This window comes from Panthera tigris, chromosome D2, assembly GCF_018350195.1.
Source record: "Panthera tigris isolate Pti1 chromosome D2, P.tigris_Pti1_mat1.1, whole genome shotgun sequence".
Lineage (NCBI taxonomy): Eukaryota > Metazoa > Chordata > Mammalia > Carnivora > Felidae > Panthera > Panthera tigris.
Window position 1 is genome coordinate 49,830,350 of NC_056670.1, and position 27,840 is coordinate 49,858,189.

At 44.3% G+C, this 27,840-nt stretch overlaps 1 long non-coding RNA gene across 3 annotated transcripts; it reads left to right on the forward strand.

Moving 5' to 3' along the window:
* Positions 1–27,840, forward strand: LOC122231846. Of its 3 annotated transcripts, XR_006209102.1 has the most exons (8): positions 1–117; positions 11,014–11,136; positions 11,883–11,953; positions 26,100–26,191; positions 26,282–26,338; positions 26,490–26,623; positions 26,880–26,990; positions 27,646–27,840. It is a non-coding gene; the product is annotated as an uncharacterized LOC122231846 (long non-coding RNA). The 3 variants fall into 3 exon arrangements; XR_006209103.1 differs by lacking the exon at positions 26,490–26,623; XR_006209104.1 differs by lacking the exon at positions 11,014–11,136.

Here is a 27,840-nt window from a genome sequence, read left to right on the forward strand (position 1 = left end):
TATAGGGATAGCTTGGGAATAAAGCTGCTTAGAGGGAATAGAACTGAGAGAAAAAATGGCGTCCTGATGATGTGGATCCAGCCACATCTTTAGCCAACGAGACTCCAAGACTTGCAGGTATGGGAGATTGTTCTTTTACTTCTACTTAAAAATGTTTGAGTTGGATTTCTGCTACTTGCAAACCAAAAGTTCTTGACTAATAGCGAGTTACTGGGAAGATAAAATGAGATTACGTGTATAAACTGCTTAACGCTGTACCTGGAGGAGGAGAGTAAGTGCTCAATGCACGCGAGCGGTTATTCTTATTACAAGTGACTGCATCAATGGCAGTGTTAAATGATTTTGGATTTTCTGAGACATCTAATGGAACCACGGAAAAACTTATCATCTGAGAACTGTTGTGAGGGTAATTTAGAGAACTCTGAGTTTTGTGGCAACTCATTTTTTGAAGGGCACAGGGTTGTTGGACAGATTGCTCCCAGCAAAAAAGAAACAGGCACAGCAGCACACAATTCATAACTTTGAGACACTGTGATTTGTCTTTTCAATGAATTGAATAGAGATATTTCAAAATGGAGAGCTGAAGTTAGAGGAGGCGATTGCCTTTGGTCTTCAAATCAGTTCAACTAAGAATGAAACGTAGAAGGCAGAGGAAGAAAAATAGGAAAATACGTAATGTTGCACCAAAGCATTTAGCTACTTGAACAAGCATAGAACGAATTTAGTGGTCTGATGTTTTGGTTTACATACTTGGTAAGATTTTATACTGACTAAAAAAAAGCTCATGACATCAATTTGTCAAGTGTATGATTGACTTCATTAACATCAGTGTTTTGACTTTGTTTTAATAACAGAAAATAATTATTCTTACTATTTTGCTTATGGAAACATTTTCCATCTGGATTTTTTTTTATTAAAATTTTTTTTAATGTTTACTTATTTTTGAAGGAGAGAGAGACAGAGCATGAATGGGAGAGGGGCAGAGAGAGAGGGAGACACAGAATCTGAAGCAGGCTCCAGGCTCTGGGCTGTCAGCACAGAGCCTGACACGGGGCTCGACCTCACAAACCGCGAGATCATGACCTGAGCTGAAGTCAGACACCCAACTGACGGAGTCACCCAGGCGCCCCATCCATCCAGATCTTTGTTAAAGAAACTAGATTTTATTTATTTATTTTTATTTGAGGGGGGAGGAGCAGAGGGGGAGTAAGAGAATCTTTTTTAAAAAAATTTTAATGTTTATTTATTTTTGAGAGAGAGAGAGAGAGAGAGAGCGAGCATGAGCAGAGTAGGGGCAGAGAGTGACAGAAACACAGAATCCAAAGTAGGCTCCAGGCTCCTAGCTGTCAGCACAGAGTCCGACCCGGGGCTCAAACCCACAAGCTGTGAGATCATGACCTGAGCCGAAGTTGGGCGCCGGACCAACTGACCCACCCAGGCACCTCAAGAGAAAGAGAATCTTAAGCATGCTCTGTGCTCAGCGTGGAGTCCAACATGGGGCTCAATCCCTCAATCCTGGGATCATGACCTGAGCCAAAATCAAGAGTCATATGCTCAACCGACTGAGCCACCCAGGCACCCTTATATTCTATTTTAAATTTCAATTTTGAACATTATATTTCAAGATTAACTGATTTTTTCCTCTCTCTTTCACTCTCTCTGTCTTTTTTGCTTTCATTCAGTACAGGTAAAAATCCACAAAAAGGATTCTAGTATTTTCATCTACATTTTAGACAACTCTGAAATGCTTAGAGATATTAAGAAGACTGTAGTTTTCATCAAGTGAAACAAAGTGTGTGTGTGTGTGTGTGTGTGTGTGTGTGTGTGAAGGGATAAGAAGCAACTTTCAAAGCAATGAAAATGTATAATGATGTGTAGGGGTAGGGAACCCGGAATTTAATTTTTAGAAGTAACCCAGCCCCCATGTTCTCAGTCAAACTGTAGGAGGCCCTGGGCTTTAGAAGAGTCTCTGGCTTTCATAACCTCATGAATAAAAAAAAAATAAAGCCTCAAACTGTTGCCATTTCAAGGGACAAGGAAATATAAAACATAAAAATTAAGCACCTGGCCAGAACAGGGATGGCTATTTTGTATCTTTATTTTTAATTGTTGACAGAATTGAAACATTCCTGAGTTATATTAATATACTATGCTTGCTATGGTAAGAATTTTCAGCAATATGTTCTGGATTTATTTTTGGTGTTGCCATTGGTAAGGACAGACTATGGAAACATACATGTTGGGGCATCCTGAGTCGAAAAAGCCAACAGGGAATCGGGGGTGCTGACAGCGAGGGGCCTCATGCCTTGAGAGCAAAACTAGAATGGTCCAGATGGAATGTTTTTGTATCAAAACTCTGTCTCAAAACTTTCAAAAATGCAAATACATGATTTTACTTTCTATTTAGTCCATTAGTAGAAAAGAGGGTGGAAGTTTGCTTTATGGTTCAGAATCTTGTACTAAATTTGTTCAAAATTTGCGGTGCGGTAATTACCAAATGGATGCTTCTCCACATTGATCTCCCTAGGGTGTCTGGGATTAAAAAAAAAAAAAGCCCAAGGGAAGAAAAAGCTCCCTACTAATGGTGGCAAGGGAGTTTCATTCATTGCTTTCATTTACCGGACAGGGATTTCTACGGCACCTTAATAGGTCCCAAGTGCTTTAAGACGGAGGGCATAGGATATCATGGAAGACAGGCAGCATCCTTCCCCTAATGGAGTCTCCAGCGTAGTGGGTAAGACAGACCAAAGATACAAAGGCCTAGAGGACACAAGAAAGGGACTTAAAAAAAAAAGAAAAGAAAGAAAGGGACTTAAGTTGGTCAAATGATATGAACTGGTAGATCCTGTGGCAAACCCAAAAGAGGATATACTCACTCAAGTTCTTTAATGAAAACAAACCAAACAACCCTAACAACTGCACAGGCCATGGAATGCACTATAGACGCATTAGACCTATACATACCATTTGAGATGGATGAATGAATGAATTCATTCATTCATTCATTAATGAATTACATTAAATGAATAATTGCACAAATACTTATGTAGGTGGAAATGAGAGAGGGACCATAAAGAAAAGTGCAAGACATCATGAAGAAGTATGGTAATGGCTTTTCACTATGATTTTTGAGGAAGTTAATATTTTACTGAAGACCTGGAAGATTACTAGGAATTAGTCAGGCAGTGGGGACTGGCGAGAAAAGATTTAAACTGAGCTCAGCGGTAGAGAGTACATGATATATTATGCTTTAATGTGATTGGAGCCCAGAGAGTGAGATGGAAAAGTAGCAAGGGATGAGCTGAAATTTTGTTGGCCAATGTAAGACTGAATAGGCCATCTTGAAAATTTCAAACTTGTTCTAAAACTAATGGGAATTCATTGAAGGATTGCAAACAAAGGAGTGATTTCATCATGTAAAATGTTTTTGTAATATATACATGATTTGATATTATGACATTTTGAGCCACCTAGGCACCCCGAGAGAAAGAGAGTCTTAAGCCGGCTCTGGTTGCAGTGTATAGAATTGAACGGAGAGAGAGATCAATATCAGATGTGGCTGGAAGGGTCAGGATGCTGTTGCAGTAGTTCAAGTGAGATGTGTTGGGCTTGGACCAAAGCATTGATGGTTGAAATGGAGAGACAGTTTATCATTTGGGATTAGGAGTAGCTGTGACAGAAAGTCCCATATTAGGGTGGCTTGGGCATACATGTGTTTATTTCTCTCTCACATAATTGAAGGCTGCACATAGTCAGCCTAGAAGTAGTCTGGTGTCTTCACAAATGGCAGGTACCAGATGTTTCCATCTTGTTTGTCAACATGTGACTTCCGCCTCCTGGTCCATTATGGCTGCTCTAACTCCAGTGACGTTTTCATTCCAGCCAACATGAATGAGGAAGGGAGGAAATGGGTCTCTTTTCTTTGAGGGCATTTCTAGAAATTACACATGACACTTTTAGTTATAGTTCATTCAACAGAACTTAGTCACATGGCCGCATGTGGTTGCAAGGAGAGTTGAGAAATTAAGACAATTATTCTGGGCAAGATTATTCTGGGCAACTACAGGACCAGTTGAAAAGCCAGGATTCTGTGACTAAGGACAAAGGGAACAACAAACATGGGAGATAACCAACATCTTCTGGCACAGAAGTAGACAAAAAATTGAGAGATGTTTTGGACGTAAAATTGTGGGATTTGACGAGTAATTTAATGGAGAGAGTGGGTGACAAAAAGAGAAGAAACAAACCCAACTCCCACTTTTTTGGACATAATCAGTGCGATAAGTGGTAGTACCTTTTTGGAAATGAAGAAATGAAAGGAGGGGCAAGTTGGAAGCAAAGAATAAGAATTAATTAGCTGTTGGGAGCTTGTCTACCCTCCCTCAACATTATAGGAAAGCAATTTATTAATTATTTCATTGTACCATTCCAGAGATGGTCTGTGGCCACACGGCCATGTGGAAGTTTACACAGATCATACACACCTATGCATACACACACCTTTTATTTTATTTTTACAAAACAGTAGTGTTCAATCACACCATCATATACCTTGAATTTTTCATGTAATATATCTTGGAGATTTTTCCATGTAAGCACATTAAGAGGTACCTTACTATTTTTAACTATCACAGAATATTCCGTTGTATGGCTCTGTCATAATTTAACCAGTCCCTAAATGTTTCTGGTTTTTGCCTATTATGAAAAAGGCTGTAGCGCATGTCCTTCCACATATGCCACTACCACGTGATCGAATACAACCAGGGAATAAATTCCTTTAAGTAAAATTATTGTATTCAAAGACACATGCATTCAAAATTTTGAGTTGACTATTTCCCTTCGTGGATGTTTTAGCAATTTGTGCTGCCACGGGCAACACATCAAAGTGTCTGTTTTCTTATACTCTTGACAATTCAATGTGTTAAACTCTCTGTCTGCCAAGGCTATATATTGAAAAATGGTACTTGGATTTGGTTTCAGTTTGCTTTTATCTTACCATGGTTGAGATAAAACATTTCATACCTTTAAAGATCAGTTTTATTTTGGGGTGCCTGGGGGTCACTTGTAAACTTCTGACTCTTCATCTCAGCTCAGTTCTGATCTCAGGGTCCGGAGTTCAAGGCCTGTGTTGGGCTCCACACTGGGCGTGAAGCTTACTTTAAAAACAAAAATCAGTTTTATTTTCTTTTCTAAATGCCATTTTTCTAATGGATTGTTCATCTTTATTGATTTGAAGAAAATCAGTTATCTATTAAAGAGATTGCCTGTAATGTTTTGCAAATATTCTTCAGTTTGCTTATTCATTTTTTCCTCACAGTAAATTCCTTTCTGTAAATTGATTATTATTAGTGACTTATTATTATGCTAGTTCAATATAGGTACCTTGTTGGTACTTTCAACCTTATTTTCCTTTGCATACATAATTTAACAAAAAATGTGCTCATACTGTGCATATAATTTAGGTGTCTCTCTTTATTTCCACTTAATAATGGAAATATTTCTTTGTCATTCACTATTTTAAAAAATATTTTAATGGTTGCATTATGATTTTGCCCCTTGGAAGTACAATAATTTATTTAACCAACTCCCTTACTGTTGGGTGTTCAGGTTATTTCCAATCGTAAAAACCACTGTAAGCTACTCATTCATGGTAATTTCATTAGGCTGAAGTTCTTAAAAGAAAGCTTGTAGGTTGTAGTGTAGAAGTCGCTCCTGGCACTTCAAGGAGAGACTCCCTGGAGCTGGGGCTCCAATCTGTAGAGAACATCAAGAAGAGGCTGGAGGGCGGCAGGGATGAGGCGGGGATGCTGGGACGCGGGGACTCGGGGACTCCACCCATCTGCAGTCTCCCGCTCCAGCCCATCCAGCCATTAATGACAATGGTACGTTCCCAAATCGCCATCTAAAAAGCCAATCACACTGTGAACCTCCATTAGGAACCATTCGATAATTCCAAGAGAAGGGTTGGTTCCTATTTTGGGTACCAACCTTGCAAATTATATTATGTATTATCAACTTTTTTTTTTCACCTCCCCATTCTCCTCCTAGTGAACATGAAAAGAGTTAGTAGTAGTTCAGCGTCTCTCTCAGGCTATAAAAGGGGAGTGTCATTTAGCAAGAGAAGGAATGGGCATTCCCCAAAGATAAAGTGACATACTGGACCTCCTATCCTCTTTTGGCTAGTGAGGGTTAGGGTGTTTTTGGTTGTACCAGGAATAATTGCATCAGGTTAGTTATAAGCCAGACTTTGCTATTCGAAGTTCAATATGGTTAAAAGAGGTGAGTAGGATTCCAATTTGACGAGGGGTAGTATAGCGCTGGGCTGGCCTAAGCTGGAGCTACATTTCCTTTATGGTTGCATGTCAAGGTTGGCCAAAAGGGTTGCATGTCAGGGTTGGACAGGCTGCACCCTGTCCGTGTGCAAGCTCTGGACAGGGAAATGAAGCAGCCGCTATTATTCCCTGTAGGTAGTGCCTAGAGGCAGGGAGAGGCAGGTACACAGGCTGGTCTAGGGGTCTAAGCTTGTCCTTGCACTCCTCTGTTTTGCCACCAGCCCTTTTTCCTCCCCGCCTGTCCTGCCGACCGGCAGCAACCCCAGGCCCACCATCTGATGCAGAGGCAATAGCCTTCCATGGGCTTCTACACCAGCTCCCACCTATGTCCTGTTCTTAGAGCTGGACGTGCTGTTCCCATGATTGCTCTGCAAATTCTCAGTTTCCCTCCACGTGACTACTTCAGGAGGACTGGACAGTGACTTTTCTCTGCTTCTCTTTCCCCTCACTCTGGACTTTCCTTCCGGGTCTCCTCCCATCATGTGTTGAGGTCTCAGTCTATAAGTTAATGGACCAGAAACTCTGGGAAGGTAGGCAAGGGTCTGCTTTGGTCACCACGATAGCCTCATAAGACATTCAATAAATCTGTGCTGACTTAACAAAGGACCTAAAACATGCACTTAGCCCCTAATAAGAACACGATACGTGTTCTACTTATTATTTATCCACTACTCAGATTCTCAAATAAGAGGGTGTGACCTGAGAAGGAACATGAACAACTTGCTTTCAGTATCTGGCTTAAAGAGTTTATTAGGGAAAACTATTTTTTAATATTTGTGCAGCGTTTCAGGGTGTCCTGGGCCTCTACACTCGTGCTGGTCCCTGGAAAGTGCCAAATTGGCTCACGTGCTATAGAGAGGGTGGTCTGAAACATTTTGGCTTGTACCTCACTGCTCAAGCCTACCTTCACCTTAACTCTTTGCTTTTCCTGGATTTTTGTTGTCTTCAATATGTTATGGTCAGCAGAACGTTTCCCCCCTACTTCTATAAAGTGACATGAACTTTTTAAAACACTATTTTATGCATATCTAAGTTTTTGACTCATGTCTGAGAGAACTATTTGATTTTGTTTTGGCTAAGGGTATCTTTGCCATTTTCATTTTCTTTTTTTCCTTTTTAAAATCACTTAGCTGTAACATTCATGGAGGAGTAGATAGCACAGCACTGTGGAGTGGACATGCTGTTGGACCGTTGTTATGAATTTATTTATTCATTTTTAAATGTTTATTTTTGAGAGAGAGAGTGCGAGAGCACAAGCGGGGAGAGGCAGAAAGAGAGGGAGAGAGGATCTGAAGCAGGTTCTGAGCTGACAGCAGAGCGCCCCGTGTGGGGCTCGAACTCACGAACCATGAGATCATGACTGAGGCCAAAGTGGGACGCTTAACCGACTGAGCCACCCAAGTGCCCCAGTTGCTATGAATTTACAAGAATCCATGGAAAACGCATTCTGAAGCAGGGAGTGGGGAGTAACTTCTGGGAATAGATATTCAAATGTCTTCAAGGCTTTTTATATATGAATATCCTACCTAACATGCATTTTAACAGATCATAATAGCTGTTAATAAAATATTCCGGAACTTATTCTGTGGTTTACTTCTTCCCTCAGTGTCTTGTCATGGAGAGCTCATATTTATAACCTATTTTATATTCTGCCTTAGGGACTCTAACATATTGACTGTTTTTGGCATTTGTTTGATTAGATTTAGCATTTTTTGCTTTCCTCATAATTCTTGTCTATTTGAAGTGTGTTCACCTCAATCACGTTAGAATTTCACTCCGGCCTCATGGTCTCCTCAATATATACTGTCCCGTGAGCATGTCTTTCATGGTTTCTAAGTGTTGCATCATGCAATTCCATCATTTTTGCACTTCTTAAGCTTTTACAAATTTAATACATAAACATTTAGGCAAATAGAAAATTCTTCAAGTAAGTATATTAACACACAGCAGTGCATATAGTTCCTTTCATCTTAAATTTTATTAAAGTAGCAAAGGTTCTCCTTCACGAAGCCAAAAAGTTCTCTAAGTCAGCCGAGGCAGATCGGCATCCAGTTCCCATCTGCACCTCCCTTGATCCTCATTCCCGAAGGTACTGATGTTCATCTCTTTTAACTGTTTCCTCTATTATGTATCTTTACTTTTCTATAACATGTCTCTAACACTGTTTTTTTAATTTTTTATTCTTTTTTACCGTTTATTTGTTTATTTTGAGAGACAGAGACAGTGTGTTTGGGGGAGGGCAGAGAGCGAGGGAGGAGAGAGAGAGAATTCCAAGCAAGCTCCGCACTTGTCAGCGCAGAGACTGATGCGGGTCTTGAACTCACGAACCATGAGACCATGACCTGAGCGAAATCAAGAGTCGGACATTTAACCAACTGAGCCACCCAGGCGCCCCTCTAATACATTTCTTAATTTTTAACTTTCTGTATTTTCTAGGTCCTTCCTACTAGAGAAGAGGAATTAGTTCTCTTACCACTGTGCACATTTCTCCCCTTCTCTCATTTTCCTGATCTAGAGCTTTGTATTTTATTACATCAGTTTTCAGTGTCTATTTTGACAATGGGTTTTTCCTGCTGTTCTTATATATATTAGGATTACATCTCCTTATGTATAGACCTTGTTTTCCCTTTACGATGTATCATCTTGATTTTTCTTTGCTTAGTTTTTTCTGTGTACCTATGACTAACCCCCTTGGTCTAAACCACCTTTCCATATGTTGAAATAAAGCTATCCAATTTCTTTTTTTTCCCCTGGGAGGTCAGGGCCACATTATGACTTTTGTAGGTCCTAGCGGTTTTGCCATTGTGAGCCCCTTCTTCTATAACAAATACTAAAAATTGCATTTCGTGGCTGCACTCGGATAAAGATGAATATAATCCAGGTTGGATTCATTATTGTATATCCACTGTTATTACATTAAATGTGGCTCTTGATTTTAGGGAAACTAAAAAGAATACATTTCTGATAGTCCCTAAATGTATCATGGGCCCGAGGCACTGTGTGCAGTGCGCCTCATGGGTAAGTTGGCCCTGCTGGAGGGTGTCTATCACTCCAAGAGCCCTGATTTCACCTTCTCCAACCTCCTTATTCTCTAGGTCCTGACATCTCCCTTTATCTTCATCCTGAAAATTCTATTCGTTTGTCTCATATGTTGGATCCTCCATTTTCTGAGATTTCATGTTGGCCCCCTTACCCCCCTCTTACTTCCCCCTCATTTCAATAGAGTACATTTCAGAGGGCTCCTGATAAACGGTGTTTGGGAGATAAATTTACATGTCAGATCAATCCTTCAATCTATCCTAATTGGCTGACAGGATAGTGTGGCTAGATATAGGATTATAGGTTGGAAATAATTCACCTCCTAAGTTATGTTTAACTATATGCAAATACATACTTACGTTGGAATTTAAAAACATAGTTATAATTAGAAAGAAGAAAGTAAAGGTGGCCTGAAAACAACATCCTAAATTAACTACCAGCATTCACGGAGCTAGTGGACAAGGGGGCCAGGAGGGTCTCACTGTCTGATGCTCACTTGTTCCTGTTTTCAGCTCAGTTTACTGCCAACATGGGGAACTGGGGCCCTGAAGTCCAGAGTTTTGTTTGATGTACATCTCCAGAGAGTAAACCTCCCGTCTTCTGTCAGTGGGGAGCAGATATGGCCTTCTAACCACTCTGTATTCACACTTCCAGGGACTCCCCTGACTTTTCAACCACCTGTTGAAACCCCCCCCCCTCCCCCAGGGTCCCTGATGCCTCCAGTTCAGAGCTTGGGAGGGGCCTGCAGCAGGAAGGAGCTTGCTCAGGGGAGCTCGGCTGCTGCTGGCTTGGGCTTTGGTTTCCTCACGTCTGCTAAAACGTCACTACTCCTACTTCTTGCTTCCAAATTGTTATTGCTGTTGTCTCCTTGCCACTTCTATTTAGCCTTGTGGTTTGACCTTTTAATCTAATCCCTTTCCTATATTTCAGTGGAGTTACAGGAGGGAGTGGAGGTAAATGTCCATGTCCATTTTTTGATGGTTGGTGGGAAGTGTCTCAAAATGCTTACATTTTACTTCATTATTTAAGTGTAATCTAGTGCCCTAGATCCCTTAGAGCAAAGTAACTATTTTGCCATGTGTGTGTCTTGAGGATAACAGGGCATCAGTGCTAGACTTGGATGCTTAGTTGAGCCTTAACTGTATGCTATTCCTATATTTAAATCACAAATTTAATCTTCGATACTCATTTTCCCCACATATGTTATAAATAGCTTAAGTTTTAAAATCTATTCTTTCTTTCACACACTGACATTACATCTATGTCAAAGCAAGCTCCTTTCCAGGAATAATAGAATCTGTCTTGCTTGGAACTTAAAAATACTTTTTCAGAATACATCAGGACCTCTTTCTTCTTTTTGTTAAACATGCTTATGGCCCTCCTACACACATTAGGAAAACTGAGACTATAAAAACGATGGGAAATTTAAAAATATAAAATCTGTCACAGCTCTAGATATGAGGGTTATAAAAATAAATCTATAATCCTTTAAGTTTGTATTACCCCATGTACTCATTTTATTTAAGGTTCTCTTATATAAGCCTATTTATGTCTTTAGTCCCAACTAATAAAATCAACTAATGTTAAGTGTCAATAATATTTATTTACGATAATATTTAAATACATGTATTTTTTATTCTAGAATCTCTTGGGTACAAGTGACAGAAACTCATCTCAAACTAACTGAAACCCAAAAAGTAATTAATGTTTTAGAATTCCTGGGAATTCTAAAAGTTTATTCAGCTCTAGATATAGCTGGATCCAGGTGGGTTCTGATGATCAGGGTTCTGATGTCCCCCCGCCTCTCTCTCTCTCTCTCTCTCTCTCTCTCTCTCTCTCTCTCTATATATATATATATATATATATATATATATATATATTTGTATGCATATACAGATACAACTAAATTACACAAAGATTTTTTTTAGAGAGAGAGAGGGACAGCATGCACGTGAGTGGGGGATTGGCAGTGGAAGAGGGAGAGAGAGAATCTTAAGTCGGCTCCATGCCTAACACGGAGCTGGATATGAGGCTCGATCTCATAACCACGAGATCATGACCTGAGCCGACATCAAAAGAGTGGGATGCTTAACCGACTGAGCCACTCAGGTGTCCCCAAACATTTCTAAAATGAAAATTGTATCATGTTGTCAATAATAGTCAAACAAGTATCTAAATGACTGTTAATTAAAGTCAATTTCTCAGGGGTTTAAGTCACTTACTAAAAGAATGGGACATTTTAATAATTTTTCTCTTGGATTTTCCTTCTGGTAGTGCGCATTAGAGCCACAGAAGGAAATCAGTCTGGTAATCTCCTAATCATAGGACATTTGCTGGGCCCCATCCGATACACTTTTTCTTATGGACAATTGTGTGTATATTGTTTTAAGCCTGCTTAGCATCCACGGGCCCTTGTATGTTTGTTATTTCCCCAACCTTATTAGCAATAGTGGGATGCAGAGGGTGTCTCCCCCGATGGGAGAGGAAAATGACAGATGCTTCCTTCCCTAGGTTCCCTTGCAGCTACAGCATGGTCAGGTGACTTGCATTGACTTGGAAGCAGGAGCCAGGGACTCAAAGAGGTAGGGACCGGGAGCCTCCACTTGGACTGGGTTCCTACGGCAGTCGTGGCCGCGGGCCCAGGGTGGGATGCAGGGTACAGTGCTGGAGGGGTGGATGGTGCAAGCTGTAGAGTCTTTGCCTCGCTGGTGGTGGTAGGGATGTCCACACCTGATGAGTTGTGCCATGGGGTAGTGGGCATTGATCCGGTGTATCGTAGAACCTGACTCTCCATGCACACGGGCGATTTGGTGATCCGCTCAGTATCATGGTCATAAACCCCTTTTCTGCCGAAATCAATCTGAGTTGGTTTCTGTTGCTTACAGCTGAGACCATGAACCGACGGGCCTCCTCCTCCTCTGTGATGTGTCTCCTTTAGCTCCATACTTCACAGTCTGCATCTTAGATGACTTCTTTTGGCCTCTGCTACTTGGCCCTTCTGATACTAGCTGGAAGAGGGGGTCTGGGAGAAGAGATAGGAGAGGATGGAAGGCCATACTGGGCCTGGGAGGCAGACAGCCCTGCAGGAGGCCCCTGGGAAATCAAGCCCCGAGGGCTAATTCAGCAGGTACAAGCTGCCAGTCACAGGGCCATGTTCCTCTTCACCTTTGCTTCCACGACCCTGGTCCAATCCACCATCTCCACTCACCTGGATCATGGCAATATTTCCTGGTACTTCCCCACTTCTGCCCTGGTCCCCTAAACACTTCAGCAGACACAGGGATCCCACTGAAACATCAGTCAGCTTAAGTCAATTCTCTGTGAAAACTCTAGTGTCTCCCGATTCCTCTCAGATTAAGTCTTACAGAGTCCCTTCCCCCACCCAAATATTCTTTTACTTTCTGTTCGATCCTCAGGAGAAACTAAGTGCTGGAAGGACGCTGGGTGGGGTGGGGCCCTGGCTGGGGTGCCCCAGGAGCCAGGCCATGCCCTCCTGGACCTGTTGGAGCATCGGGGAAGTTCCACAGCGCAGGAGTAGGCAGGGCGGGGAAGGGGAGCCCTAGATCTGAGCCTTATTTCTCAAGGACAGAAACAGCCGAGAAATAACTTGAGGGATGCAGCAGCCACCAGCCGGCGGCCATAACCATCCATTCCGACACCAGGAGCGAGGCTAGCAGACCGGGGGCCTCGGTGGCCGCTGGCCTACGGCCTCCAGCGCGCACAGTGGGGCCTTCCTTTTGCACCGGGAGGCTCCCCACTGTCCCCGGTTGCTGGTGTCGCCGCCACACGCAGGGAAGGAGGCGACGGGGCCGCCCAGCTGGGCTCCCTCAGCCTCGTGCGCTCTCACTGGCGCCGTGTCTGTCCCCCCGCAGGGCCGCCTGCCCTCCGCGCAAGGCGGAAGAGACGATGCGGCGGAGGAGCAGTGTCCCCGGACTGCGGTGTGGCCGTCCCGTCCCGGCGGCCGCCTCCCGAAGCAGCTGGGGGGTGGGGGGCGGCGGAGCTGTCACTTGTGTCACCTCCGTTCTGTACCGCGCAGGGGTCCTTCCCGCGGTGTCACCAGCTCCGCGGCCGCGCCAGGAGCGAGGGAGGGGTCTTCCCCTTTCAGGTTCTTTCAGGTTCCAACCGGCCACACTCGGACAAAGGTTCCTCCTGGAGGTTTGAGGCCACCGGGACCTGCTGGGGGGCCGTGCTGGACGGTGGCTCCTCGCGGGGGACTCGGCAAGGGCGCAGCCCAGAGGCCTGCCTGGGCCTTGGGTTCCTGCAGGGGACCTGCGGGACGGTGGCGGTGGCGGAAGTGGAAAGCCTCCGCCCGGGGCCCCGGCTGGCTTAGGTTGTCTTGGCCGTTCTGCATGGAGGCCTGGCCCAGGCCGCTCTCTCCCAAAGTGAGGAATTCCTGCTCTGATTCCTGCTGGTGGAGAGGTTGGTGACAGGGCAGGGGGGACAGGGTGGTCTTCCTCTCAGGCGGGTTGGCAGAGACCCCTGTGCGTCCCTCGGAGGTAGGGACAGGAGCCACTGTTGGTTAGATCAGCTGAAGGCTCAGGCTTCAGGGCGGGAGGTCGCCCTCGGGTCTCTCACCCCCCCCCCCCCCCCCCCCCCCCCCCGGAGCAGGTAGGTGGCCATCACCTCATTGCACTTCTGGCCTGTGAGTCCCGGGTCTCTCCTTCCAGGTGTAACCCACGGGCACCCCGAATTCAGCCGGCCCAGGTCCTTGTAGTCACAGAGGGGCTCCACCTGGGCCTTCAGGCCCTCAGATTCATGACCCACAGTAACCCACGGAGTCTTCCTAGTATCCCCCACCTGCCCCTCTTACCGGGTGGCAAAGAGCAACTTCTCCAGCAGATTTCCACCTTCCACGGGCTAGAATGGAAGGTGCTCTGTTCTGCTCAGCACCGGCTGGCATAGCTCCTTGGAGCTCTGTCCCTCAAGAGGCAGGAATGTGTTGGCCCGTGTGTGTTGAAGGACTCCCTGGACGAGCGGGGGCGGCACACGGGGGCTGCCACAGAAGGCATCCGGCTTGTTGGAAAAGGTGAGCTTGTTGCTGAAGCCGGAGTTGGCAGTCGCGATACTCATACCTGCATCTAAGGGCAGGTTTTCTGCCTTTAAGTCTCTATGGACAGCGCCTGTCATACTTAGTGACAGGCACGGACCCCTGGAGACAGTCTGCGCAGAGGATGCTATGTGATGGAATCTGCCTTCAGCCTCTTCTCTCTCCGACTGCCGTGGGCCACCGGGTGCTCGAACACCTCTCCTCCACCAGTGCCCCTCCTCACGAGGCCGGCAGTTCCGCAGCCACTTTAAGTGTTTCGCCGTGTGGAGGTGATCTGCCCTTCATGAGTCCTGCTTTGCGGGGTAGTCTCTGGAGGCTGGCGGAGTTCTGTGGGGTCTCAGCAGTGATCTTCACGGCCATCGTTTTCCCGGTCAGGACGTGCTGGGCCAGCCTCACCACAGCCCCCTTACCCTGGCCAATGGCTTGAGGACACTGTTGTCTGAGTCTCTCCTCGGCAGAGGTGACTGAGAGGCCCCGCAGCATGTTGGGCTTAATGCTGCACTTGGAGTCAAGGTGTCCTAAGGTCGGCTCACATTTGGGAAAAGCTGGTGAGAAGGTTGGTCCAGATCATCTCAAAAGAAAACCTGTTCGAAGTTCTCCTGGGGAGCTGATCTTGGTAATGGAGTCAAAATGCAATGTCAGACGAGCCCTCCCCTCTCCAAAACCCAAAACCAAAACTGAACAGATACAAACGAATTTAGAAAGAAAAAAATGACGTAAAAGGAAAAATAAACGGAGTAGAAATAAAAGAATAAAAAGGAATAAGGATGAGGAAAAAAGAATAGAGATAAAAGGGAAAAACTAATGAACAAAAAAGAAAACTCACAATGCCGAGGAGGAAAAAGCTAAGGTTGGTTAATATCTCCAGGTCACTGAAAAGCTTCCTGAGCCAGAAGGAATAGAAGGAATGGTAACCTAGGCCCAGACAGAAATTTAGTTGGTTGCTAGAATCCCCGAACAGTAGCTCCGTATGAGGTCATAGGAAGAAATGAACCTAGTGTGGCTGAGGACCTTCCACAGTGATTTATTCCCTTTGGGCTCAAGATCCTCTGCTCTTCAAAAAAGAGGATGCAAAGATTGAGGATGCAAAGAGCTTTTTGCTTATGTAGGTTACAGAGATGTATTTACTGTATTAGAAATTAAAACCTGCAGGATGATCCATTGGCCTTTTCATATCTAGCTTGAAAAGCTGTAATAATTTTTGGCTTTTGAAGAGTTCATAACGTCTACACTTAGCAACATTCAATCTCTTTTTCTTTGAACTCTGAGCAGTTTGGTCTCAAAATGATGCCACAACTTAACTGGCATCATGACCTTGTGTAAAAATACTCTGTGAGATAAGATACAATCAGGTACCTTACCAACATCTGTAATGCTGAGGGGAAGGTGGCTATCATCATAGTTTCCTTTCTTGTTTACGGTTCTGCCCCATTTCTTGGGAGTAAAAACTTGCCATGTGCATTTCCGCGTCTTTAACCACTGAGGTTGCAACTTTGAGCTGAGAAGGCACGTCTTCTGCTCTTTTTCCGGCAACACCCCCCCTGCCCTGCAGCATAGGATGCAGGATAGGGGCATCTGCACGTTGGCCATGTCACTACTATCTTGGAGGAGGGAACCAAAATGGCCCTACGTGATTTTTCAAAAACATTTTATTGAAGCATAATATACCGAAAAATGCACACCTCATCAAGGTGCCGCTTGGTAGCTGTTCACAAATTGAATGCAGGTACTTAACTAGCATCCAGATCAGGAAACAGGACATTATCAGCTCTTCCCCAATCTCCCATGTTCCTTTTCAGTCACTTTCTCCACAGTGGTAAGCAACAACCTGTCCTCTACCAGCACAGATTCGTTTTGCTTGTTGTTGATCTTTACATACATGGAATCACAGTATTCTTTGGGTCTGCTTCCTTTGCTCACTATTTTTTTTTTGTGAGATTCATATATATGGTTTATTTTGTTATTTTAAATGCTTTTTTGTAGCCCATTGTTTATCCATTTTGCTGTTACTGGGCATTTGGGTAGTTCTCAGTTTTTTGTTTTTTTTTTTAACTGAGTTGAATCCTCAGCAACCTTTTTTTTTTTTTTTAAGTTTATTTATTTTTGAGACAGAGAGAGACAGAGCATGAATGGGGGAGGGTCAGAGAGAGAGGGAGACACAGAATCGGAAGCAGGCTCAGGCTCTGAGCCATCAGCCCAGAGTCCGACGCGGGGCTCGAACTCACGGACCGCGAGATCGTGACCTGAGCTGAAGTCGGACGCTTAACCGACTGAGCGACCCAGGCGCCCCAGTTCTCAGTTTTTTAAGCACAGTGCTGCTGTGAGCATTCTTGTTCCAGTCTTTGGTGAACATTTACAGGGTTTTCTGTTGGATATATACCTACAAATGGAATTGATTGCTTCAAGGGTATGCATATGTTGGGTGTTAGTAGACCCTGCAATTTGTAGCAACTTACACATCCTCAATACTAATTCCTAGCATTGCCTGCCTTTTAATTTTAATCTTTCTGTGGGTGTGTGATGGTGTAGCATTGTGGTTTTAATTTGCATTTTCTTGACGATTAATGAAGTTGAGCACCTACTTCAATAAGCATCATATGCTTATTGGCCATTTACTTCTCTGTGAAGTGCTTGTTCCTGTCTTCTGCCCATTTTTCTGTTGGGTTACCTGCATTTTTCTTACTGGTTTGTAGGTATTCTTCGTTTTGGGGGGTATGGATTCTTGGCTGGATGTGGCCATGCCTCTACTTCCTCTCCGGTCCACGCATCCCATCTCTGTTAACTTTTTGGTGGCACCTTCTACTTTAATCAGTTGCTCATGCCTTTCCAGCAAATGGACTTCTTCCTTTGAACATGCCCTACCAGGCACACTGCCACCTCAGTGCTCTGCACTAGACCCTACTTCTGCCTGGAATGTTCTTCCCCTAGAGAGCCTCATAGCCCCCTCCCCTGCACTGCTCCGGTGTCGTCTTCTTAGCAAGGTCTTCTCCAATATACCGGTTTGATCTTGCAAGCTGTGTAGCAAGACCTATCTGCCACCCCCATCCTTTGCTTTCTTTCTTTTTTAAAAACTTTGTGTTCTGTAAAATTTTAAGCCTACCCCAAATTAGAAATATTAGTATAAAGGCCCTTCATATATGTATCATCTAGCATCAATAATTATCAACACTTTTTGCAATCTTACTCTATCCATAATCAGCCTAAATCTTTAATAGATAAATACCTGTTTTTTTGGAACATAGACATCATGCCGTCATCCAATCTAACAACATCAATAGTATCACAACACCAGTCCATATTCAAATTTCCCATTTGTCTCAAAGACGTCTTGTTACCGTTGATGTGTTTAATGAAGATCTAAACAAAGTGTACATGTTGCTTTATTTTTTCCATAGTAATATCACCATTCAAAATACTATGTATTTTGCTTGTTTGCTAATTTTCTGTTTTCCTCCCATTAGAATATCGACCCCATTTGAGCAGTTATTCTTGTCTGTTTTGTTCTTTGCTAGATCTCCAGCACCTAGAACAGTTCCTGGTACCTAGTAGACATGAAATAAATGTTTGTAGAATGAATGAGTGAAGGTAATTGGCAACATGGACGTAATAGCCCAAAGGGTATGCTGTGTCACCAAGGTCAAATCTGTTACTTTACCTCTCTAAAACTTTGGGCAACTTTACTTTTTGGGGGCAGCAACTTTTCTGAGCCTCATTTTCTTATCTGTAAAATGGGATTAACAGCACCAACCGTATAGGATTTTAAGAATTAGGCAAAAATAAGTGTATAGTGGCAGCTAATATACTCTCAATAGAGCTACTATTTTTATTTTTCCGTCTTTGTCGGGCATTTTTAGGAGGCAAAAGCAGGTGAAAGAGGTGTAGTAAAGAACTTGCCTTGCTCAAAGACAAGTCTGGCCTTGGTCCCTGGTTCCTGGGAGGTAACCTCTAAACTCTTGGAATTTTCCAAGTGCCAGGAATGTCTTTTTTATTTATAGTGGCCTCTTAGGTCACACTTGATAGTTTATGCTAACGAGGTGATGCATGGTGGGTCCCTTGGGCCACATGTTATCAACCCTACCTCTGGGGTTGGGGAAAGAGCTGAATGCTGAGTTAAACACCATGGCTCATCAATAATACCTGCACATAAAGCTCCCATAATAACTCTAGGCACTGCAGACTAGGTGAATTTCCCTGGTTGGCGATGCTCCATGTGTATGGTCACACACTGGTGATGGGAAGGTAATATGTCTTGAGGGCAATGGAAAGCTTTGTGTTTAGGAACCTTCTAGACCCTTCTCTATGTGTTTCCTTGTTTGGCTGACTTTCACTGGTATCCTTGCTCGGTAATAAACTCTAGCCATGACTATTGCAGCTTTCAGCCCGTTCTGTGAATCCTTTGAATGCATGATTGAGATGGAGGGTGGTTTTGGGAACCCCCGGAATTTGTGGTTGGTGTCAGAAGTGAGAAAAGTCATGGAAACCATGGCCTCTTAACTTCGTAGGTGGACTCTATCTTTGCAGGTAGTGTCAGAAGTTTGAGGGAGACTTGGCAACTCTGAAGGTCTATCCCCTCAAGCCTCCCATTTGGGCCAACAGCAAGTAGTTGGTGCCAAGAGAAGTGGGATTCAGTAGAATGACCTTGACTCACCGAAACACGTGGTTTGGAGAGAGAAAGGGTGAGAGGGCAAGGCTTGACACACTTTTGATTCCTGGACGGCAGGGTCATCCATGGTATGGACTGGCAGCTCTCATCAGTTACTGGAACTAAACGTTATCAATGGAAATTAGAAATGATGGATGCAGCTTCCAGGGAGTTAGCTCACTGGTTGCATAAGAAAATGCACAGGACATGAGAGAAAAGCAGAACATACTGTTCTTTGGTTATTGTTATTTATACTAGCTAAGATAAAAGTAGTAGAGAGTAGGGGCGAACCCTGAAGACCAGGTGTAGATTTTGGCTGCTCTGAGCCTCTGTCTCCAGCCTCAGGGCCCTTACCAGTGGGTAAAGTAAAAAAGAAAAGCAGAAGAAAGTTTGGGGTAGATTCTGACACTGAACAAACCTTGCATCCCGGCCTGTCCATGCTACGGCCTCTGGCCTCAGAGCTCTGCCACACGATCAAGTTAAAATGAAAGTTAAGACAAAGTGTTGGGAGTAACTCCCCAAAGCCGGGCAAGCTTGAAGTAGTGAGAACAGCCACCACGGTAATTGATCTGCGTACAGAGGAGACAGGTTTCATTTTATTTCTCTGAGTTCCTAGGAAGTTCAGAACTTAGTCTAAAGTCCGATCCAAAACGTTGCTCTTGGTGTATTAGAAAGAATGCTAGACTTGGTGTCCAGAGATCTGGTTTTAAATCCTATCTTCAGCGTTTATTATCTGTTTGACTTTGGAATTTGTATTTGTCTGTTTGGGCTGCTGAACAGAATACCAATGACCGGGTGGCTTAAACAACAGAAATGTATTTTCTCACAGCTCTGGAGGCTGGAAGTCCAAGATTAGGGTTGGTTTCTGGTGAGACCTCTCTTCCTGGCTGCTTTCTCACTGTGTCCTCAACTGGCTTTCTTCTTTGTGTGTGAAGTGAGGGAGAGAGAGACAGAAAGTGAGAGAGAGAGAGAGAGAGAGAGACCTGGTGTCTCTTCCTCTTCTTAGAAAGACACCATTCCTGGATGATTAGACCCCACCCTTATGACCTCATTCAACCCTAACTACTTCCTTAAAGGCTCTATTTCCAAATATGCTTACATTAGGCGTTAGAACTTCAACACATGAATCTGGGAGGTATACAATTCAGACCATTACTGAAATGCTCTTTAATTTTAATTTCCTCACATGTACCTTGCTGGCACGCAGCTCTGAAGATCAAATAAGATGTATGTAGGAGATACTTCTACGTGATTTTTAAATGTGTATCAATTTATTTTTTAGATCTCGGCTACACACTAGACTGTTGAAAGGAGGGGGAGTTATTGAACTGAATTCAGAACTTATTTGAGCAGGTTGAATAGATTACATAATGCTTCTAAGTTGATTTTCAGCATTTGTGAAGAACATGCAGGATCTTTGGGTAAAAGAAAACATTTGCTTCCTGGGTTTGTACGCACTCATTTCAGAACGGGCACACATGGTTAAGGAAGCCGCTTTTAGTCATGACCGGTGGGAGTGGACATCACCAGAAAGTGACTGATGTCACAGAACTTCGATACCTATGAAGTGCAACACAGCCATACAGCATTCTTTGTTCTGAAATATATTTATACGCTGCATCTCTCTCCGAAAGGCTTTGAAGTCGTTTCCCAAAAAGTCTAAAAAACGTATTTGGCAGCTTCAGTGTTGTGTGGCTTATTGACATCAATCATGGAGTAATGGGGCCAGAATCTTCAGTTATTTGTCATTTGTGTGACTGTGAGAACACGCCACAGCCAATTAAAAGAACTTTTAGGTGGCAGTTGGCCTGACACTCTTCACGCAAACCTGACATATCGAACCTAGACTGTGTACACAAACAACTTTATATTCTGTGCAAACGACATCCACCACACAATCCAGACAATTCTCACCATGTGAAAAGCATGGAATCACGTGGTGGTACAAAAACCCTGATGGTATTTTACAGCAAACATTAGGTGTGTGCTCACCAGTTTGAGCCAACTGTCCATGCGTAAGGCCACTGGAGGAACCAGTAAGGAACGGAGGGGCTTCTAAGTAAGAAGGCATTAGAAAGAAACTATTATAGGATTTGGGTTTGGTGTTTTTAATTTTTTTTAAGTTTATTTTGAGAGAGACAGAGAGAGCGAGCCGGGGAGGGGCAGAGAGAGAGGGAGAGAGAAAATCCCAAGCAGGCTCTGAACTGTTAGCGTGGAGCCCCAGGCAGGGCTCAAAATCACGAACCGTGAGATCATGACCTGGGCTGAAAGCAAGAGTTGGGTGTTTAACAGACTGAGACACCCAAGTGGCCCAGGATTTGGGGCTTTTTAAAAGGTGATTTTGTAGAGGGTTGAGGGAAGTAGGAGTTTGCTTTGGATTGGATGTCAGGAAGCAGGGGTAATTCTATGGAAAAAAGAAGCAGGAGAGAGGCCATTAAGGGATGGGCTGGAGCAGAGAAGGCAAACAGACTTTGGGGAGCAAAGAGTATATCTTGTCCATTTAAGCGGGGGCGGTGGGCATGCAGCAGGCATTTATCTGGGGTGGACGGTTTGTGGAGATGGTTGTGGGAAGAAAAGCCTAAGCATTTGGTTGAGGCCAGATCATAGAAGGTCTCGAATGTCAGAGATGGGGAGCCATCGAAGATGTTTGGAGGGAGAGCGAAGAAATCACAAGAAATGTTAACAGAGACTCACAGCCAACAACCAATCCCGATGTTCCTCACAGGGCTCTCATACTACTTTGACCATCAGTTACAGTAAGAAATACATTTTCTGGTGAAACCCAGTACGTGTACACACTCACATACACGCATGTGCCTGAGACTCATCAAGGTTTAGCCGTGTTGTGTGAGCTGTGCTGTTCTCCACTCCACTCTGCTACACATCACCCTCTCTACTCTCCCCCATTCTATTCTGCTTCACGCTGGTTTTTATCCTCTAAATTAATTTGTATTCTTACTAAGGAATGACCCGAGGTTTGAAAAATATTGTTTTAAGGAGATGAATCGGTGTGGCGAGGGGAAATAGGAGCAGGAAGGCTGTTAATAGGAATAGCAGCAGTTCATTTACAAACAAATTCGTTAATTCATTCCTTCCACAAACACTTATTAAGTCTCTGCTGCACACCAGGCATGAAGATACAAAGATACCCAGACCCAGTGCTACCCTTGAAGAGTTTGTGGTCAGTGGGGGAGACAGGTAGCCAATTCACAGTTCAAGTCTTTAATGGGTATAAGAAACTATCTCGGGATGATCTACCTGAGGGAAATAGGGAAGGTTCTCCAGAGGAAGGGTGCTTGAGGTGGTTCTTGAAGACTGAGTTTGCCAAGGGGATAACGGAGTGCATCTTAAGGGAAAGGATAGTGTGACAATGACAAGGACATTTGAAAGTACAAAGTGTGATCTGGGTAGGGTTTATTTATTTATGTAGCAAATAAAAATAGCATGTATTCAGTTAAATTTGAATTTCAGATAAATTTCAGTGAATAATTTTTAGCATAAATATATCTCCTTGACCTGGAAGAGGCAAGACTTTCTATGTGGCTGGAACATGGTGGGTGTGGGGAAGTGGTAAAGGGGGATCTGGGGGTGGATTGGGATCACGTTGTGAAATGTTATGAAAGAATAAGAGTCTCCCCTGTAGACTCATGCTCACACTGAAGGCTAATTTGAGAATAATTATAGAATGCTTGAAAAGAAATTAACAAATACACACAGAGCGATATGTAACCCTTGAGTCCTTAGCTTATTAGCAATAAAGGTAGGATCCCAGTGTGTGGGCGGAATGGTTATTAATTATTAATGATTATTAATTGCACTTGAGTAATTCTTTCTCACTTTCCATCCTGCTGATTTTAATTTCTTCTAAGATGCCTTTGTCCCGGTGCTTAGTTGAGAAGAGGAAATGAACCATTTTGCCATGTATACTGATTTCTTATTATAGTCCAGCCTGAAGCCACATTTCGGTTGTTAACAGTAATGGAGTGAATTACACGTGCGTGATCAACCAAATGAGTCTTTGCTCAGTTTAAGCAATTTTCCAGTGTAATAGACACACGGTGTCTATCTCTCATCCTGCCCCTTGCACTCCCCACCCCGCTCATTTGTGGAAATGGCTCTCCTTCCTCATCCACATTTCACAATGTCATAGGGACGGCCCCCGGGGGGCCAGTGAAGGCACCTGCCCCACGTTGGAGCAGGCGGAGTTTAGTCTCTCTTGTGGTTGTACCTAGAACTTTAAACTCAGGAGCTCACAATAATCAAGTGGTTTGTAGACCTGGATGGGAAAACTACCTCTCTCTTTTTGTGAACTTCTGACTGAAATTTAGCATTTCCTTCAGTTATGGATGTAGCAACAGACCTAGTAGTAGAAGCAGAATCCATGACTTTGTCACAATAGACTCCATAGACGTAGTCATGTTACATCACAGTTGTTGCAAGTTTCTCAAAATATCATTTATGCTTCCTGCTACTTTGAAATTATGGTAATAATCAGATCCTGCCTTGTAATGCATTAATAAGGACACACATATTGGCCAAAATGTTTTTGATAACAACTCTGCATCAAGCACATTGCCTGCCCCATGTGAAGAATGAATGAATGGATGAATAAATGAATGAATGAATGGATGAATATTAACTGATGTCTTACCACCAGCTCAACCACCATCACTGGCCTAAGCTCTCGTATATCTCACTTCAATCCCAACCTCGGAAGGCAAAGTAGACATTTAATAAATAATGGTCAAATTAAATGGAATTATCTACCTTCGTTGCCTCTTTTGCATGTGATTACATGTTAGAGAAATTCACAGCTTTATAAGAACCATTAACTTGTTTATAGATTCACTTCCGCATTCATCTGTCAAATATATACCTACCGGTTACTCTGCCTTGGTCTCTCTGTGCAGGTAGTTTGTGTGGGAAGAAGCCTTTACATTCTGTTTCTTCACACTTCATCTCTCTCTGTCTTATTTCTGTTAACTCCAGAAAACTCAGGGAAGTGCTGCCATCTGTTTCTAGCATCCTGCTCTAAGCCTCAGCGTGCTGGTGAAGCTTAAAAACAAACCAGGCTTTGCCCACAGTGTTGATTTTACAGGGTAGGGTCACTTTCAGAGACTGAAGTACCCACTTTGTTGGTTATCTGGGATTTAAGTGTCTTTTGCATACTCGTCTTTGTATTGCTTCCAAGTGGAAGACTGGCCAGGTGAGAAGCCATTCTGCAGTGGGCTGAACAGTGGCCGCTAAAAGATAGATCCAGGTCCTAACCTCTAGTGCCTGTGAATGCGACTTTATTTGGAAATAGAATCTTTGCACTTGTAATTAAACTTATAGAATCTCAAGGTGAGATCATTCTGGACTTAGGGTGGCCCTAAATCCAATGACAGTGTCCTTTAAGTGACATGAGAAAACTCAGACACACACAGGGAAGAAGGCCATATGAAGACGGAAGCAGAGATTGCAGAGATGCAGCCACAAGGAATGCCGGGAGCCACCAGGAGCTGGAAGAGGCAAGGAAGGATTCTTCCCTAGGGCCTCCAGAGGGGGTGTGGCCTTGCAGACACCTTTATTTTGGACTTCTGGCCTCCAGAATTTTGAGAGAATAAATTTCTGTTTTAAGCCACCAGATCTGTGGTAATAATTGGGACACTAGTACATTTGTCTCCACTGGACACAGTGGAGAGTACCAAACCAGTACTCAGCCAGTCCTATGGTTTGGGTCACAGATACTGCTACGGTCTGAATGTTTGTGTCCCCCCACTCCTCTCCCCGGAAATTCAAGTATTGAAATCCTAACCCCCCACTGTGATGGTTTTGGAAAGTGGGGAAGCTGAGAGAAGATGCCATCAGGCAGATGAGCATGGCTATTGAATGAGCCATCAAGGCATCACCAAGGGATGCCTCGGAACAATGGGAGGCAATCTTTATTAAAGACGTGTGACTTGAGTCCTGCAGACCTTGGAGAGCAGGAGGCTTTTCAGTGGCTGGTTGCAAGGGGAGGGTGGAGCCTGGGGAGAGCGTCCCTCCCTCCCCCAGTCCCAGCCACTAGAAAAGTTCAGGGGGTGTTCAGGCAACAGGGTAACCCCCAGCCCTTTCCCAGTTGGAGCGGAGGTTTGGTGCAAACAGCGGAAATGCAGAGAGCAGTATTATGAGACCATGAAGAAGGGAGGAGAGCTAAGAGAAGAGATGAGGCCCCTGGAGGCCAAGAGCAGCACCAGGGAGGCGGTGGTGTTGGGGTGTGCAGGTGGTTGGGTGGGAGCTATCTCACCAAACCAGTCCTCTCCAGGAGAGAGACTTCTCCCAGTCCCGCTGGAGTGTATCTTCCCCTCCCCAACAAATCTGGGGGCTCCCTTAGGCGGCAGAGCGAGAGTGGTGGGGAGGCCCGAGGCGGGGCTGTTTGCTTTAGCAAACAGCGGAGCTGCGTGCTAGTGAATCTTGAGAAGGATTAATGCTGCAAATTAAATTAAAATTAGGAAACACACAAACTGAAACAAGACCTTTTAATTTGTAGCCCCAAATAGGCAAACTGCTCTGTTCAGGCAATTAAGCAGCTGCGATGGTGAGCGGCAGCAAAACGCTGGAGCCGCGCTAATTAGAACTAAGGTTAATGAATCCAGGAGGTTAAAGCAGGCTGTTAGGAAGTGGACTTGCTCGGCAGTTCTCCCACTCTGCACCCTCCTGGCAGCCAGGACCCCCCTTCCTAGTGGCGGCTGGCACACCAGAATGCCACAGCCTCTCCCCTTTCCCCTCAGCAGGGCGCGCAGGGAAGGGTGAGGCTGGGACAAGATCATTCACTGGCTTTCCAAGAGGCGCCTGGGGTGACCTTTGCAAAGGCAGCTCTAACCAACCATGGAGAGTGGAGGGCGCCAACGGGGCACCCCAGGAGGGGGCGTGCTCGCGGACTCACCTGCCCTAGGGAGCCTGCCTGCCCTGGTGGGTCCCCTTTCCTCCTCCATCGGGGGCCTTTGCACCCTCTTCATCAGTGAGTGCTATCAACAATGACACCGTTTTTTTCCTTTTGTGTTTCTTATTTGGAAAGGGATATACAGAAAACTTGGGAAATACAGGAAATCACCAAGAAAATAATGGCCCACAGTGCCTGGACTTTGCAATTCCTCTGTTAGCATTTTGGTATGTAATGAGTTGATTTTTTTTTTTTTTTAATTAAAGTAACAGCTGGCATCAGAATTCCTCTTTGGCATGAAATTCTTTCTTTTTCAGAGAAAAATAAACGGATATATTTTCTGGATTCAGCGTGGAAGAACATCTTGTCCCTTGGTATAGGAAGGAGAGGGGGTGTGGGGGCTGGGTGTCCTCTGACCAAAGGGTTTTGGAAGTGGGGGGAAGCTGGATGGGGGAGAGGCTTATGTTGCACTGTGTGAATGGATATTTTGGGGGTGCTGTGAAGAGGTGTTAATTTCACTTCTAGACCCAAACAAGCAGCATAAACCTGAGGGTGGGGGAGGCGGCAGCTCAGGGGACCAAGAGCACTGATGCCCACCGGCAGCTGCAGAAGTCTTTGGCAGGCTTCTGGACCTCCACAGACTGGGGAAGAATGACAGGGTGAGTCAACTGTATCTAGGAATTGGGGAAGGGGAAACATCCAGCCGCTTGCCTTTCCCTCCGAGGGATTTAATTCTGGATCTTATGTTTTAAGTTCACCAATAGTGAAATCAAGAAACGCTAGGCACCCCACCCTCCGTGGCAGTAAAGGAAGAACCCCAGGCCCCCCTCCTCTTTCTCTCAGAGGTCTCCTGGGTGGCTCCAGGCATGCCGTGTGCCCTCCAAAACTTGTGAGTAATACGCCTTGATTTTTCAGTTTCCTGATGGTTACTGCTGAACTTGTCTTGGAATCATAACAAGAACTGGAAGGGCTGGTCCAGTCACCACACTGGCTCTGGGGGGCTCCCTACAAGTGGTACCGGCCCCGGTGAGTGCCCGCAGGCATTTCTAGCCAATAGCATCATTATCTACAGGCTGAGACTGACCCAAAATGATAGTTGTTATATCACATATATAGTTTTTATCCTGTTATAATTTTTCCTACTTTATATTCTTGAACAGTCCCCTGTCCATTAAAAACGTGTGTGTGTACGTACACTTACACACACACCTACATATGTGTATACGTGTAATAAATATATGTGTGTAAACATATATATACATGAAACTTAAAATGTTTAAAAACTGCAATATTCCATCATTTAGATGAACTGCGGATCCCTGTTTTTGAATGTTGAGGGTATTTTTCTTTCTTTTTTTTAATGTTATTTTTGAGAGGGAGAGAAGGGGGGGAGAGAGAGAGAGAGAGAGAGAGAGAGCGAGCGAGCGCACATGCATGTGTGAGCAGGGGAGGGGCGGAGAGGGAGGGAGACAGAGAATCCCAAGCAGGTTGCGTGCTATCAGCACAGAGACCAATGCACTTCACAAACAGTGAGGTCATGACCTGAGCCGAAATCAAGAGTCAGATGCTTAACCAACTGAGCCACCCAGGTGCCCCGAGGGTGTTTTTCTATGGCAAAGACCTCCCCACCTGATTTTGAATTCAGGGGGCTGAGCATTCATTTCTGAATGATCTTCCACAGCTCTGGCCTTTCCTGCTCCAAAAGACCACCGGGAGTGCCCACATTGGATTGGGGGACCACTCTTATGCTGCACTGGACCAAATATTTCAGTTGTGTGTTTCCATTTCTTCCACTACACTGGGAGCTCGCTGAACTCAGGACACCCCCTGCTTCAGCTTCTCAGCATAGCATCAAGCATACTGTATGGGTTCAGTA